Here is a 6,594-nt window from a genome sequence, read left to right as displayed (position 1 = left end):
GTTTATTATTAATATAATTTTTTCTTAAATTATTCTATTAATCTATGTAATTAATTTGGACACGTTATATAAGCCAAACGAAAATGCCTTAACATGTTTATAAAGATGTTTACAAAATGGTGTGTGTTTGATATACCGAGAAATCCACTGAAGTCCAGGGTATTTTTGATCTCCTCATACCAGAACAATGGGATTTAGGTTGAAAATCTGCGAAGTTTCCCTATTTGTTTATTTATTTGGTATTTACTACAACAAAAGAATGAGAATCAAAATGCGGCTTGTTATTATGTTATTTCTAACGGTTTCTTTATTGCCGTAGTACAGTAGTCCTATGTAATACTTTAACCCATTCTGAACGGGCACCCATTTTGGTGTCAGCATCATGTTATGCTTTAGCTATTGAAAAATAGCAGATCTACAAGCTCATATCGCGCCACCGAGTGGCGCGATACGAGCTTGTAGGTCTGCTATTTTTGAAAAATCGAAGACACTTTTAGAATCTGATCTCAGGTCAGAATGGGTTAATAATGAAACTGTCAGGATGTAATAGACATTTTTAGAATCTGATCTCAGGTCAGAATACCCCTTCCATACTGCCATGGCCCATTGTCAAGCCAAATACAGTACTAGGTTTTGACCTACTTTTGTTTCAGTTCACCCTCAACTCTGTCCATTTCAGTGAAGAGCCTGCTTCAGGTACCTGTCTCTGTCACACACACACACACACACACACACACACACACACACACACATGACACACCCCACCCTCACCATCTGCTCCTCCACCGAATCAAACGCACCCCCCCACCACCACCAAACCAAACACCCCCCTTGCCACAGACTCTCACCACTTGACATTATCTACACTGTCAGTCTTTCCTCCACTTCAGATTCTCATACTGTACCTCTCTTTGCCCCTTCCTATCTCTCCTCTTCTGTTACCCATAGTTACCCTTATCTGGTGTGAGCCACCGCCGGGGGGGGGGGGGAGTTTCCGGATGGTAACCGCAAGGTCGCCAGTTCGAACCCGGGCTCCCCCAGAGTTAGTGTCGAAGTGTCCTTGAGCAAGACACTGAACCCCTAATTGCTCCTGATGTGATGGTTGTTACCTTGCATGGTTTCCGCTGCCATCAGTGTATGAATGGGTGAATGTATTGCACAATCTATGTAAAGCGCTATATAAATGCACCATTTACCATTTATTTACCATTTATCTGACCAGTCAAAGCTTTAGTCAAAGCTATTCCACTGAATAAATTGACCCTTACTACTAGAGCAGTGCCCGTTGGGAACTGGCCTACTTGGAACGATGCAAGTTGGAAATGCATGCCCCACCCAGTTATTATGTCTGTGTCCCTTTTATGGCCATATATGGAGTTCTTTGACAGGCATGCCTAAATACGGAGTCTATGCGAATCAGAACATCATTGTGATGTCAGAACAGGCCAGCTCCATATATGGAGATCTAGGGGTGATCAGGTGTGATCAATTGGCTAATTTGGGCCCTGGGCAGAGGCTTTTGTTCTGGACAACGGTGTATCTCGCCAGTCACCAACTCAAGGCCGGGCACTGCACTCACTGTGGGGGTGTGGAACGACACCGGGCACTGCGCTCACTGTGGGGGTGTGGAACGACACCGGGCACTGCACTCACTGTGGGGGTGTGGAACGACACCGGGCACTGCACTCACTGTGGGGGTGTGAAACGACACCGGGCACTGCACTCACTGTGGGGGTGTGGAACGACACCGGGCACTGCGCTCACTGTGGGGGTGTGGAACGACACCGGGCACTGCACTCACTGTGGGGGTGTGGAACGACACCGGGGCACTGCACTCACTGTGGGGGTGTGGAACGACACCGGGGCACTGCACTCACTGTGGGGGTGTGGAACGACACCGGGGCACTGCACTCACTGTGGGGGTGTGGAACGACACCGGGCACTGCACTCACTGTGGGGGTGTGGAACGACACCGGGCACTGCACTCACTGTGGGGGTGTGGAACGACACCGGGCACTGCACTCACTGTGGGGGTGTGGAACGACACCGGGGCACTGCACTCACTGTGGGGGTGTGGAACGACACCGGGCACTGCACTCACTGTGGGGGTGTGAAACGACACCGGGCACTGCGCTCACTGTGGGGGGTGTGGAACGACACCGGGCACTGCACTCACTGTGGGGGTGTGAAACGCGTGTGTCAAATTTTAAGTCGGCGAGACGAACGTTTCTCGAGTTACGTGGATTACAGACGCACACACACAGAGAAGTGGTGCATTTATAGATAGATGGGTTCCTTATGGACCCATTTATACACTCTCTGGAGTGGCGTGAACACAATATATACCGTACTGTCATAGTGGCATGCTTGTGGCTATAACTGGACATGCTGGCCATGTTTGAGGGCTATATGTGTGAGTGGTGTGGGACGTTACTGCCTTCTACCAGCTATATACTGTACTAATTAAACAGTCAGGGTGCTGATAGTGTGCAAATTATCTCAATGGAAACACCACTACACCAGTGGGTCTAATGTGTGGTCTAGGTAGCCTAATTGGTCCTTGAGGGCGTTCCAAATGGCCCCTTATGGGTGTGTAACTCTGAGAGTGTACACATGGACCCGTAATGATTCTATTTGTTTTGGGGGTCCTTGAACATTAAAAGGTTTAGAACCACGGTGCTACACTAATTGGCCTTAAAGTGTTACATTTTGTATAATTGGTAAGACCTGTGAACGAAGTGAGGAAGAGGCCCAAAATGTATTTCCAATATGGCTGCTGCTAGCCTATTCTACTCCACTATAAAAGAACAAGAGGTTAGAGGAATGGACGCTAATGATGAAGGGGCGAGGTCACAGTCACCACAGTAAAATGTCATGCAGCCCTCACTGCAGTCCATGTTTCTTCATGGCCATGCCTCCTCCTCCTCCTAAACAAAGCCTTGTGCCATATCTTTGCCCTTCATTTGCAGTGTTGTTTGCAGTGACACCACATGCTTACAGTATATGACCTTAAGCACCGTTTTACGTAGTGTGCATTGGAAACTTTTCGAGGTATTTTTAGCAGACATTTCTAATTGTTATTTGCATATAGATGTGTGTACATAATCGAGGGGCAGAGAGAGGAATCACAGTCAAATCCCTAAGTCATTATGATGCTAATGCTTTGCATTAATGAGTAAACAAGGAGTAAATAGAAAGTGATTGTTGGGTAGGTTGGACTATGTTAATCGGGGAAACGTGGCATACAGGAGAAGCGACTCCAGTCTCCAGCACAGTAATTACATACATACACATAGATAGTACTCATACATGCATGCACACACGCATGCACATACAGTATGCACACACTCACACACCACTACACAATTCAGCCCGAGGCAGCATATAGCAACCTGCAAACTGGATGTCTTTCTGTTTTTCGGTGAGAATATAAAATTGAAGATATAAAATTCTGACAACGTCAAACTCGGCTGCTATGGCATGTGGACTGCGGAGCTACTGTCAAAGTCCAGCGCGTTTCTTTTGCCCATCTGACTGCTGTTGGTTTCCAAACTGGATGCTGCAGACTAGAGCCTGTCACAATTTGCCTTCTCTTTTCACTTCAAATCTAAACCTGAGCCTCTTCCAACATACTATTGTAGACATAGCTTTAGTAGTATGTGACTACCTCACTTCCTCATTATGTTGGACAATTAAAAGTCCTCTATTTGAATCAGAGAAGTGCAGTCAGTGGAACATAACAGAAAACAATGTTCAATAAGAGCAGAATGTCTTTCCTCTCTCCACTAGTACAACAAACACCACATCATCAGATAGCTGCTGCTGGCAGGGTGAGGGCCGAACCACATGAACCCTATAGCCCTTTCCATTGTGGTGTCCCAAGCCAGAAAACTCCATCCGCAGGTCTCTAATAGGTATAAGGTTTAAGTGGTTATGTGACACACAACCCAGGTATGCACTGTGTGTGGTGGCCTGGCGATTCTATATGCTGCGGTAGGGCTATTGTCTCTGTTCCCGCAGGAACAGTTCACTCTTATAGCGCGACCTCCTCGACCCCCAGCTATAATGTCATCTCCTCTCCCTTCCCCCAAGACAAATTCCAAAACCCCATGCTCTCCTGCCCTCTACCCTAGCTCTCTCTGCCCCTGGCTCTTCTCCTCCCATAAAATGGTAAAATGGTGCATTTATATAGCGCCTTTATCCAAGGCGCTTTACAGAGATTGTGCGTTACATTCACCCATTCACACACACATTCATACACCGATGGCAGCGGAAACCATGCAAGGCACCAACTAGCACATCGGGAGCAATTAGGGGTTCAGTGTCTTGCTCAAGGACACTTTGACACTAACTCTGGGGGAGCCCGGGTTCGAACTGGCAACCTCACGGTTACCATCCAGGCACTCTACCCCTGAGCCACCGCCGCCCCCATACTTCTCTGGCCTCACCTTTCTCCTCCTCATCCTCTCTAAATGCTGCTATATCTTCCCTCTACTTACCGTTATATTTTTCCACTAGCTTTTCCTCCCTAAGTTTTGACATTGCATAAATCCTTTTACACAATTAGTGGAGTATACCCATTGTTACCTCAGTCACATCATTACCATAATGGTGTGTCATTTGCGGGTGACGCCCGTCATTCACCTCATTCACGGGCAACACCCGCCATTCGCGCCACATCATTCACGAGCGACACCCGTCATATTTCCTTGCATTGAATCGTGGCGCAAAGACAGTTTATGAAGACAGTTAGAGACAGTACTCCAGACACAGTTTATGAAGACAGTTAGAGACAGTACTCCAGACACAATCTGGGAACCCATTACAAACACAGTTTATGAAGACAGTTAGAGAGTTCCCCTCTCTTACTGTTCCCCTCTCTCCCCCTAGCTCTACGTCTTCCATCCTCTCCTCCCTCTCTCCTCTCTGTGGACACAATGGCTTACACAGTGTGTGTGTCCTTGAGCTCAGGGAGCTACACTATCTGCCTGTCAATTGTCCAGCATCCGTTAGTTAGTGTATCTTACCCCCCCCCTGTAGAGATAGATAAACCTGACGATTCCTCACCTGCACTTTCAATGGAGTACTGTTCTAGTCTTGGCTCATGTTTATGTTTCTTTATGCACGGAAGCGTTTTGACCCTTCCTTTATCTGTGTGTGTGTGTGTGTGTGTGTGTGTGTGTGTGTGTGTGTGTGTGTGTGTGTGTGTGTGTGTGTGTGTGTGTGCACCCGACGGAGAACAACAAGGTCAGCTGGTCCAGGACACAGACAGAAAACCCATTGGTCTTAACCAGATTATAAGAAAACAAAAAGAATAATGGAAAGAGTGTGAGCAGTCAGCAGTGTGAACAACCCAAAACTACGTAGATACAGACTCATAGTCAACACAGCCTCGCAATAGAAAAAGGTCGCCACAGACAGACCCCGCTCCCAAGGGAAGACGGACTATGCACCCACTGCATACAAAATGTGGTGTAAACAGAGCTATATTTCTAACCATTTTCCCACTATATGTCAAGACTTCAGAGACATAACAATGTGCGAACACACCAGCAAAACTTGTGAACTGTTGCAATTTAAAAAAAAAAGAAAACAGAGTAGACCTGTAGACGTACAGTAGCCTACTGCACATAATAGAGCTGCTGCCTTTAGACACATTTTGACCTGAGATCAGATTCAAAAAATGTTTTCTACATCCTGACAGTTTTCTGAAAAAGCTATGTTTCTATGTCAGTCGTTCTTCGATTTTTCAAAAATAGCAGACCTACAAGCTCGTAGCGCGCCACTCGGTGGCGCGCTATGAGCTTGTAGATCTGCTATTTTTCAATAGCTAAAGCATAACATAATGCTAACACCAAAAGGGGTTCCCGCCCAAAATACATTTTAAATCTGAGGCATTTTCTTCGTATACAGTATATACTTTACCCATTGTCTTAAACAGTTTTTATTATATTTTGACAGTTTGCTTTGGCAATGTAAACATATGCTTTCTCATGCCAATAAAGCTCCTTTGAGAATGTGGAATTATTAAATTGCCTGTGTAAACGTGTGCGTGCAAACCATAGACTGTAAAAAATATGGACAAAGCGTTCCCCGGGTCTAACATGGACGTAAAATGAAGCCTGTTATTCCTGCACTGTAAGTCGCCATCTTTCTAGATCCGTTTGGGCCCAGCTGGCCATTGGCTGGCTCCGTTTGGGCCCAGCTGGCCATTGGCTGCCCAGACAACGAGGCGGGACTTCCCCCCTTCTTCTCCATTGGTTTTTATTTTGACTCGAGTGGGAGGGGAATCCCGATCATAGACTGTAACGGTAGCCACGCCCCTCAGAACATACGCGACTTTATGGTCATTTATTTTATAAATGGGACCATAATTTTCCAAAAAGAATATTATGACATTAGAAATGAGACTTTAAACTAGTCACTGGAAGCAGAAAGTATTCATGACCATGTTTATTAAGGTAATACAGTCTAGGTGAAGTTGGGCCCAAATACATAGACTTCTATGGGGCTATGGGTTTTTTTGGGTCCAGTGACAGCGCCACAACAGGCCATTATATGAACTTTCAGGAGTTTCAGGCTTCACAAAATATC

The sequence above is a fragment of the Protomyctophum parallelum genome (genome assembly GCF_964188405.1).
Source record: "Protomyctophum parallelum genome assembly, chromosome: 3".
Lineage (NCBI taxonomy): Eukaryota > Metazoa > Chordata > Actinopteri > Myctophiformes > Myctophidae > Protomyctophum > Protomyctophum parallelum.
The sequence above is the reverse complement of the archived record's forward strand: the minus strand, read 5'-3'. Positions refer to the sequence as shown.